The sequence below is a fragment of the Enhydra lutris genome, unplaced genomic scaffold, assembly GCF_002288905.1.
Source record: "Enhydra lutris kenyoni isolate GAN:26980312 unplaced genomic scaffold, ASM228890v2 scaffoldscaffold9, whole genome shotgun sequence".
NCBI lineage: Eukaryota > Metazoa > Chordata > Mammalia > Carnivora > Mustelidae > Enhydra > Enhydra lutris.
In genome coordinates this window covers 11166788-11178240 of record NW_019154093.1, presented here as the reverse complement: position 1 = coordinate 11178240, position 11453 = coordinate 11166788, and the positions used below count along the sequence as shown (strand labels likewise).

Below are 11453 nucleotides of genomic sequence, written 5' to 3'. Positions count from 1 at the left end.
TTAACAAATGTCAAAACAAAAAGATAAAATTTACTGATCTGGTAGAGGAAAACAGAGAATAAAGAAAACATCCAATGGAAGGAATGAAAGAAAAAGAAACAAAACCCAAAAAATTACACCCCAACAAATTTTTCAAGGACTTTGACAAGGTGATTCTATAACTTACATGAAAGAAGAATAAAGGGCTTTAAATAGGACAATTTCCATAAAAGTTAAAGCACTTGAAAATGTTTTGTTGTCACAGGGGTATACAAATAATCTATTGAAAATATCTGATAGAAGATGACAGGAGCTGAAATCCATTAATTCTAAAACATCAGCATAAAAAAATCACGAAAATGTAATGTTTGGGGTATAAAGCAAATTGCAAATTATATTATCTATGTAAAAATATAAGATACCATGGACATACACATAATAAACTCAAAGCATACACAGAAATACACAGTAACTTATGCATAATTGTTAACTCTGAGCAGAGTGATACAGCATGAAGCTTTATTAAATCTGTTTTTTCCTTACTAAAAAAAAAAGACCTGATGCTAATATGGCAAAAATTTTCATATACTATTACAGTCATTATGTTTTCTGAACTTTTCTGTATGCCTGATATATTTCATACTTAAAATATCTTTTAAATCTAAAAACAAAGAGGAAAAAGGAAGAGGAAGAAGGAAAAGAAACTGATATAAAATGTGAGTTGTTAGAATTTTATTAATACCTTCATTCAGTGATATTTGAGTGCCTCTCAGATGCCAGTTGCCATTAAAGACCTCAGGCATACCAAGCCCCTCTCCCAGTGTGAGCTGATGGTCTCTGGACAGCTCAGCTGACAGTCCTCCTAGAGCCCCAAAGGCCTACTAATTGTAGATATCCTTCCCCTTGAAATGGCTGCTTAGGGTGCATACAGAACATACTGCTCCTAAGTGAAGGATTCAGACAAAGCATTTCTCTTCCCTATCCACAATTCAGTGATGAAACTGGGTCCTTGACCTCTTCCTAACCTCCAATGGCCCAGGTATTCCCTCTTCATTGCCAGGCCCCAGGCTCTGTCTCTGATTAATTTATGCCTCTTGAAAGGATCAAGAGTTGCCTTGATGGAGTTGCTTTCCAAGGCCCCTCCCAGCAGCTCTTCTACCTCTGGTCTCAACTGGCCCTAATACTGATGGGGTCCAGATCTACCCACTGTAGACCACTCTCTGCTCAGCTCAGACTTCCAGGGAAGGCCCTGTACTGGGGGGTCACCACACTTGCTAGAGACTTTAGAGAAACTTCTGGGCTTTCCACCCCCACTATCCCACAAGCTCCCTCCTAGACACTTTTCCTTCTAATCATTCCCTTTCAGATTTGTTTTCCTCTACTCTAACTCCCTTCCACAAACCCTGATGCAGTCCCTTTCTTTAGCTGTCTCTTCTAGCAACATCTACTCTGAAGATGCCTTACCTGGAGATTTCTACAATCCATGGTGCAAGGCATCCAGCAGCCTGGAGACATGACAGATGGATGAGGAGATGCTCAATTAGTCCCAGGAGGCTTTCATCCTAGAAAGGCCTTTGCCAGGTAAGGGGTGTCTTTCCCAGGAAGAAGACCTTGTTTGTCACTGGTGCTGGGTAACTCATGGGTTATGTCCAACATAATCCTCTTTGAGATGGAATCAACCCAACCTTCTATGGAGATGGTCAGTCCAGAGCCTGACACACAATTTCATTTCATAGGATTCTTCCCTGAATAATACAACAGATACTTTTGTCAAAACTTGTATGTTAAAACATTGATTTTTACAATTGATAGTTTAGGGATGAGAATTCTTATGCTAAAGGTATATATTTTTAAATTTGTTACACTGATTTAACTTGAATATTTATCTCAAGTCCATTAGTATATTCATCAGGTTAACAGTACTTCTCTTTGAGGTGCCTGGGTGGCTCAGTGGGTTAAGCCTCTGCCTTCAACTCAGGTCAAGATCTCAAGGTCCTGGGATCGAGCCCTGCATCAGGCTCTCTGCTCGGCAGGGAGCCTGCTTCCCCCTCTCTCTCTGCCTGACTCTCTGCCTGCTGGTGATCTCTCTGTCAAAAATAAAACAAAACAAAACAAAAAACAGTACTTCTCTCTGACAGGGATTAACTAATGATGAAAACCATGATTTGACCAAAATCTTTGCCACACAGCATTTTTAAAAAAGGTTTCAAGGTGTGAACTTTGACGTTTTCACCACACATCACACAGGGGTTCCTCCCATGTGGATTTGCATTAAAAAATACTTCATGAATGGCTACTTGTTCCAGGCTGTGTGCCAGGAACTGGGGACAAAATGGACAGCAAAGCATGCATAGTTGGACTTTCATGCTCATCAAATTGTTACAGCTCATCAAATTGTTATAGAAAAAGGCTCTCTGGTAAAGGGGGAGAAATGCACTCTAGCAGAAGTTCTGACCAAATGTTCCATGTATGGGGGGGGGGTTCTCTCACCTGGGATCTGAGGAATATGAAGACTTGAGCTCACTTCTCAGGTACACAAGGTTTCTACCCTTGTGAGACCCTGTGGTCCCTCTCATGAACATGAAAGTTCATGTTGTAACTGAAACCCTTACCACATCTTTCATATTTAATGGTCTCTCTGTGTGAATTCTTTGATAAACTTGGAGACTGATGCTCTGAATCACACACACTTGCAGAGTTTCTCTCTTGTGTGGAGTCTCTGATGCATTTGGAGATCTATGTTCTGACTGAAGTCCTTACCACACTTAACCACATTTGTAGAGTTTCTCTCCAGTGTGGACTCTTATGGATGTGAGGCTTAGCGCTCTGATAGAAGCCCTTGCCACACTCCCCACACTTAAAAGGTTTCTCTCCTGTGTGAACTCTCCGATGAGCATGAAGATTTGTGTTGTAACTAAAGCTTTTGCCACATGTATCACATATGAAAGGTTTTTCTCCAGTGTGGACTCTCTGATGGATGTGAAGATTGGAGCTCTGAGTGAAGCCCTTGCCACACTTTTCACACTTAAAAGGTTTCTCTCCTGTGTGGACTCTCCAATGAACACAAAGTTTTGTGTTATAACTGAAGCCTTTTTCACATGTATCACATATGAAAGGTTTCTCTCCGGTGTGAATTCTCTGATGATAGTGAAGACCTATGCTCCGATGGACGCTCTTCCCATACTCAGCACAGTCGTAAAGTTTCTTGCCTGTGTGGAAAACGGGATGCTTTGAGAAGAAGAAAATGTTTACAATGGTGAAAAATAACATCAAGTTAAAAATCTTAATCAAGGCTGCAAGCAATAGGATATCAGACTAGAGAATGTGGAAAATTATAGTAGTCAATTAAAAGACCAACTTGAAGAATTCTACCAGGACTCAGACAGAAAGGATTAAAAAAGTATAATTATGAGAAAAATATTAAGTTGTGAAGGATAGATCTAGAAGATCTATATGTATAAGATATCCAGGAGGAACAAACAGAAGAATTAAAGAAAATTTACTTAATCTGAAAGAAAATTTGATCCTTTAGATTGAAAATATCCCCCCCACTACCATGTGGGAATTTTGAAAAAAAGAAGACAAACTAACATATACATATCTGGATGAAATTTTTGAATTTCAAGGATTAAGAAAACAAAAGCATATAAAACAGTAAACAAAATAAAACAAGTTACTCCCTTGAAAAGAGAATAAGATTGGCAGAAGATAGTGACAATGTCTCCAGTGTCCTGAGGGAAAAAGACTTTAGTCAATTGTAAACCTCAGCTGATGATTCCCTTACATAAGCAAAAGGAAGATACTCTCAAAAAAGGAAAGACGACCCAAACTAATCAAAATAAAAACTCATGAAAAGGGAAAACATGAAATATAAAAGGTAGAAATGAATAATGAAAACAAAAAAGCTTTTCTTCCTTTTCACTCAACAAAATTCTCATGAAATAATATAGGAAAACTTCTCTGAGCTGAAGGATTCAGAAAGGAATGGGCTCAGTGACTGGCAAACACAATTTTGGGGGGAAAAAAGGCTGCATACCTAGACATTCTGGAAAACTTCAAAATTCCAAGGAGAAACAGAAAAAAACAAAGTTCTAAATGTTTTCAGAAGGGAGGGAAAAGAAAAAACAGATTAAATAAGAATAAGAAAAAATTATAAATGAATGTATCAGATTGGAAGATGCAAAATCAGGAGCTCAAAAACAGATATAAAATGGCTAAAACATTCTCAGGGAAAATGATTTTGAATCTAGAAGTCTCAACTCAGCCACAATAGTATTCAAGACGGGGGTGAATACAAATACTTTTAGCAATACACAGAGATTCAAAAAGCTCGTTGGCAAATGAAAACAGACTCAAGCAAAAAACAGATGTGGGATTTAAGAAATCATGGAAAAAAACAGCTGCCATAAAAATTAAGGCCACTTTAATCTGAGAAAATGAAGGTACAATGCAAAAAATTAACAATTATATATGGTTTCAACAAAACACAGGACATGGGGAGAGGGCGTGTGAAAGCTAAGTAAAAGTTTGCTAATGGCCTTGTATTCTGGAGAGTGGAAGTTATAAATAACTTGCCACTGACAGAAATATAACTTTTAGAAAGGGAGAAGCAAGATGGTGGAGGAGTAGGAGATTTAAATATCATCAGGTCCCAGGAGTTCAGCTAGATAGTTATCAAACGGTTCTGAACTACAGCAGATAGAAGAGAAGAAGAGCAGCAATTCTAGGAACAGAAAACTGACCACTTCCTGGAAGGTAGGACGTGTAGAGAAGTGAACCTGAGGCAACATTCAGGAAGATAGATGGGGGAGGGGCAAGTGAGAGAGCAGCAGAGCACAAAATTGTAACTTTTAGAAGTCTGCTTCACTGAGGGACGTTGCTCCAGAGGCTAAGTGAGGGGTGGAGCCCTTGTGGGGAGAGTGTGGTCTCAGGACCCACAGGGTCACAGAAAGACCTGGGGTGCCTGAGTGTGGCACAGCTGCCAAGTATTGGAGTGGGGAAGTTGGCTGCAGAGACAGAGCCAAGGAGTGGGCTCTCAGCTAGGGGTTACTTTAAATCATGATCCAAGACACAGCTGGACCTCTGCTCTTTGAGCAGGAACCCCAAAAATGGCAGATCTGGAGAGACCCCCTCCTTCCTCCTCTGGGAGGAGTGGCGTGGGAGTGTGCTGCAGGAATCTGCTGGGTTTGGAGACTCCAGACAGGGCTGTCACCAGAGATAGAAACGTTCAGTCACAGGCTGGGTGAGCGCTGAGTGCAGCCAGAGACCAGAGAAACAGGAGGGATTGACTGTTTTTCTCTGAAGGTGCACTGAGTAGTGGGGCCCTGAGCTTTTGGCTCCTACAGGGCCAGAGATTGGGAGGCTGCCATTTTCATCCTATCATCCAAAGCGGTATGGAAAGTGTTGAGGGAACAAAAGCCACCAAGACCAAAACCGAGCAGATCACTAAGCCCAGCCCCTGCAAGGGCAGTGCAATTCCGCTTCCGGTGAAAACATTTGAGAATCACGGCAACAGACCCCTCCCCCAGAAGATCAGCAAAAACATCCAGCCAAGACCAAGGTCATCAATCAATGAGAACTGTGAAACTCCAGAGCTAGTGGAAAGCAATACATAGAATTCATGGCTTTTTTCCCATGACCCTTTAGTCTTTCAAAGTTAAATTTTTTAAATTTTATTTTTTTCTTATTCTATTTTTAAATTTTTCCTCTTTCCTATTTTAACGTTTTTAAACTATTTTATCTCATCAATATCTTTTAAAAAATCTTAATTTTCATTGTTATAGTCATATTTTAATCCCTTCATTGTATTTGATCTTATTTTTTTGTATACATACAGCTTTTTTTTCTTTAAAATTTTGGATAAAATTTCTTCTAATAGATCAAAATACACCCAAAATCTAGTGCATTGCTTTGTTCTAGTCCCCAGCCTGATCACATTCTTTCCTCTTTTTTTCTTTTTTCAACAATCTTCTTATCAATTCCTTTTTTAGAATCTTTTTAAATTTTCAGCTTTACAGTCATATTCCATCCCTTCATTCTGTTTACCCTTATTTTTGTATATATATGTTTTTCTTTCTTTAAAACTTTAGGAGGTAGTTTCTTCTAACATACCAAAATACACCCAAAATCAAGTGTGTATCTCTGTTTTATTCACCAGTCTAATTTATACACACACATATATAATTTCTTTTTTCCCCCTTATTTCTCCCCCCAGGTTCGGGTATCTTCAGCTTTGGTTAATATATATTTTCTGGGGGCATCTGGGTGGCTCGTTTTTTAACCAACTGCCTTTGGCTCACATCATGATCCTGGAGTACTGGGATCGAGTCCCACATCAGGCTCCCTGCTTGTCAGGGAGTCTGCTTCTCCCTCTGACCCTCCCTCTTCTCACACACACTCTGTCTCTCATTCTCTCTCTCTCTCAAATAAATAAAATCTTAAAAAAATATATATGTATATGTATATATACATATATATATGTGTGTGTGTGTGTATATATATATATATATATGTATATGAAATTAATCCCCCCCCAGGGTCATTGCTACCCTTTTAGTATTTTGTTCTCTCATTCATCTATTATTATCTGGATAAAATGACAAGGCAGAAAAACTCACCACAAAAAAAAGAACAAGAGGCAGCACCGACAGCTAGAGACCTAATCAATACAGACATTAGTAAAATGTCAAAACTAGAGTTCACAATGATGATTATCAAGGTGATAGCTGTGCTCGAAAAAAGCACGGAAGGTATTAGAGAATCCCTTTCTGGGGAAATAAAATTCCTTTCTGGAGAAATAAAAGAACTAAAATCTAACCAAGATGAAATTAAAAAAGCTATTAATGAGCTGCAATAAAAAATGGAGGCTCTTACTGCTAGGATAAATGAGGCTAAAGAGAGAATTAGTGATATAGAAGACCAAATGATGGAGAATAAAGAAGCTGAGAAAAAGAGAGACAAACAACTACTGCACCACGAGGGGAGAATTCAAGACATAAGTGATACCATAAGATGAAACAATATTAGAATAATTGGGATCCCAGAAGAAGAAAGAGAGAGGGGGGCAGAAGGTATATTGGAGCAAATTATAGAAGAGAATTTCCCTAATCTGGCAAGGAGAACAAGCATCAAAATCCAAAATCCAGGAGACACAGAGAACCCCCCACAAAGTCATCTATAAAAATAGGTCCACACCCTGTCATCTAATAGTAAAACTTACAAGTCTCAGTGACAAAGTCTCAGTGAGAATCCTGAAAGCAGCTCGGGACAAGAGGTCTGTAACATACAATGGTAGAAATATGAGATTGGCAGCAGACCGATCCACAGAGACCTGGCAGGCCAGAAAGGACTGGCACAATATATTCAGAGCACTAAATGAGAAAAATATGCAGCCAAGAATACTATATCCAACTAGGCGATCATTGAAAATAGAAGGAGAGATAAAAATCTTCCAGGACAAACAAAAACAAAAAGGATTTGCAAACATCAAACCAGTCCTACAGGAAATATTGAAAGGGGTCTCTAAGGAAAAAGAGAGCCTAAAAGTAACAGACCAGAAAGGAACAGAGAAAATACACAGTAACAGTCACCTTATAGGCAATACAATGGCACTCAATTCATATCTTTCAATAGTTACCCTGAATGCAAATGGGCTAAATGTCCCAATGACAAAGCATATCAGAATAGATAAAAAAAAATAAGACCATTGATATGCTATCTACAAGAAACTCATTTTAGACCCAAAGACACCTCCAGACTTAAAGTGAGGGGGTGGAAAACAATTTACCATGCTGATGGACATCAAAAGAAAGCTGGGGTGGCAATCCTTATAACAAATAAATTAGATTTTAAGCCAAAGACTATACTAAAAGATGAGGAAGGACACTATGTCATACTTAGAGTGTCTGTCCAACAAGAAGATCTAACAATTTTAAATATCTATACCCCAAACATGGGAGCAGTCAATTATATAAACCAATTAATAACAAAATCAAAGAAATACATCAACAACAATACAATAATAGTAAGGGACTTTAACACCCCCTCATTGAAATGGACAGATCATCTAAGCAAAAGATCAACAAGGAAATAAAGGCTTTACATGACACATGGGCCTAGATGGACATCACAGATATATTTAGAATATTCCATCCCCAAACAACAGAATACACACTCTTCTCTAGTGCATATGGAACATTCTCCAGAATAGATCATATCCTATGTCAAATCAGGTCTCAACAGGTACCAAAAGATTAGGATCATTCCCTGCATATTTTCAAACCACAATGCTTTGAATCTAGAACTCAAACACAAGAGGAAAGTTGGAAAGAACTCATATACATGCAGGCTAAAGAGCATCCTACTAAAGAATGAATGGGTCAACCAGGAAATTAAGAATTAAAAAATTCGTGGAAACAAATGAAAATGAAAACACAACTGGTCAAAATCTTTGGGACACAGCAAAAGCGGTCCTGAGAGGAAAGTATATAGCAATACAAGCCTTTCTCAAGAAACAAGAAAGACCTCAAGTACACACAACCTAAACCTACATCTAAATGAGCTGGAGAAAGAATAGCAAAGAAAGCCTAAACCCAGTAGAAGAGAAATAATAAAGACCACAGCAGAAATTAATGAAACAGAAACCAAAAGAACAGTAGAACAAATCAATGAAACTAGGAGCTGGTTCTTTGAAAGAATTAATAAGATTGATAACCCCTGGCCAGACTTTGTAAAAAGGAAAGAGAAAGGAGGAATGCCTGGGTGGCTCAGTCAGTTAAGCCGCTGCATTTGGCTCAGGTCATGATCCCAGGGTCCTGGGATAGAGTCCTGCATCAGGCTCCTTGATCGGCAGGGAGCCTGCTTCTCTCTCCAATTCTGCCTGCCACTCTGCCTGCTTGTGCACTCTCTCTCTCTCTCTCCGACAAATAAATAAATAAAATCTTTTTTAAAAAAGGAAAAGAGAAAGGACCCAAATTAGTAAAATCCCAAATGAAAGAGAAGAGATCACAACCAACACCAAACAAATACAATTAAAAGAACATATTATGAGCAACTATAAACCAGCAAATTTGACAATCTAGAAGAAATGGATGCATTCCTAGAGACATATAAACTACCAAAATTGAACCAGGACTAAATAGAAAACCTGAACAGACCCATAACCAGTAAGGAGATTGAAGCAGTCATCAAAAATCTCCCAACAAACAAGAGCCCAGGGCCAGACAGCTTCCTAGGGGAATTCTACCAAACATTTAAAGAAGAATTAATACCTATTCTCCTGAAACTTCCAAAAAAATAGAATGGAAGGAAAACTCCCAAACTCATTTAATGAGGCCAGCATTACCTTGATCCCAAAACCAGACAAAGATCCCATCAAAAAGAAGAATTAAAGACCAATATCCTTGATGAACACGGATGCAAAAATACTAGCCAATAGGATCCAACAGTACATTAAGAGGATTATTCACCACAGCCAAGTGGGATTTATTCCTGGGCTGCAAGGTTGGTTCAACATCTACAAATCAATCAATATGATACAATACATTAAAAACAGAAAAAACAAGAACCACAGGATACCCTCAATAGATGCTAAAAAAGCATTTCACAAGTACAGCATCCTTTCTTGATCAAAACTCTTCAAAGTGTAGGGATGGGGGTACATACCTCAATATCATCAAAGCCATCTATGAAAAACCCACAGCAAATAAAAAATTAAAAACTGAGAGCTTTCCCCCTAAGGTCAGGAACACAGCAGAGATGTCCACTATCACCACTGCTATTCAACATAGTCCTAGAAGTCCTAGCCTCAGCAATCAGACAACAAAAACAAATAAAAGGCATCCAAATTGGCAAAAAGGAAGTCAAACTCTCACTCTTTGCAGATGATATGATACTTTATGTGGAAAATCCAAAAGACTCCACTCCGAAACTGCTAGAACTCATATAGGAATTCAGTAAAGTGTCAGGATATAAAATTAATGCGTAGAAATCAGTTGCATTTCTATATACCAACAGCAAGACAGAAGAAAGAGAAATTAAGGAGTTGATCCCATTTACAATTGCACCCGAAGCCATAAGATACCTAGGAATAAACCTAACCAAAGAGGCAAAGAATCTATACTCAGAAAACTATAAAGTACTCATGAAAGAAATTGAGGAAGACACAAGGAAATGGAAAAACATTGCATGCTCATGGATTGGAAGAACAAACATTGTGAAAATAATGTATCCTACCTGAAGCAATCTACACATTTAATGCAATCCCTATCAAAATCCCATCCATTTTTTCAAAGACATAGAACAAATAATCCTAAAATTTATATGCAACCAGAAAAGACCCTGAATAGCCAGAGGAATGTTGAAAAAGAAAGCCAAAGTTGGTGGCATCACAATCCCAGACTTCGAGCTCTATTACAAAGCTGTAATCATCAAGACAGTATGGTACTGGCATAAAAACAGACATATAGATCAATGGAACAGAATAGAGAGTCCAGAATGGACCCTCAACTCTATGGTCAACTAATCTTCGAGAAAGCAGGAAAGAATGTCCAATGGAAAAAAGACAGTCTCTTCAACAAATGGTGTTGGGAAAATTGGACAGCCACATATAGAAGAATGAAACTGGACCATTTCCTTACACCATACATAAAAATAGACTCAAAATGGATGAAAGACCTCAGTGTGAGAAAGGAATCCATCAAAATCCTTGAAGAGAACACAGGCAGCAATCTCTTTGACCTCAGCCACAGCAACTTCTTCCTGGAAACATCGCCAAAGGCAAGGGAAGCAAGGGCAAAAATGAACTATTGGGGCTTCATCAAGATCAAAAGCTTTTGCACAGCAAAGGAAACAGTCAACAAAACCAAAAGACAACTGACAGAATGGGAGAAGATATTTGCAAATGACATAGCAGATAAAGGGGTAGTATTCAAAATGTATAAAGAACTTATCAAACTCAACACCCAAAGAACAAATAATCCAATTAAGACATGGACAGAAGATCTGAACAGACATTTCTAAAAAGAAGACATCCATATACCCAATGGACACATGAAAAAGTGTTCAACATCACTTGGCATCGCGGAAATACAAATCAAAACCACAATGAGACACCACCTCACACCAGTCAGAATGGCTAAAATTAACAAGTCAGAAAATGACAGATGTTGGCGAGGGTGCGAAGAAAGGGGAACCCTCCTACACTGTTGATGGGAATGCAAGCTGATGCAGCCACTTTGAAAAACAGTGTGGAGATTCCTTAAGAATTTAAAAAATGGAGTTTCTTCGAAAAGTTGAAAATAGAGCTACCTTACAACCCAGCAATTGCATTACTGGGTATTTACCCTAAAGGTACAGATGTAGTGATCTGAAGGGGCATGTGCACCTGGATGTTTATGGCAGCAATGTCCACAATAGCCAAACTATGGAAAGAGCCTAGATGTCCATCAACAGATGAATGGATAAAGATGTGATAT

The 11453-nt window shown here is 38.5% G+C and overlaps 1 long non-coding RNA gene across 1 annotated transcript in view; it reads right to left on the bottom strand.

Annotated features, from left to right (window-relative positions):
* Positions 1–645: 645 nt before the first annotated feature.
* Positions 646–11453, bottom strand: part of LOC111143255 — a 25615-nt gene continuing 14807 nt past the window's right edge. Inside the window, exons 3-4 of the long non-coding RNA XR_002640317.1 lie at positions 2470–3188; positions 646–1724 (exon numbers count right to left, since the gene is read on the bottom strand). This is a non-coding gene — a long non-coding RNA (uncharacterized LOC111143255). The remainder of the gene's footprint in view (positions 1725–2469; positions 3189–11453) is intronic.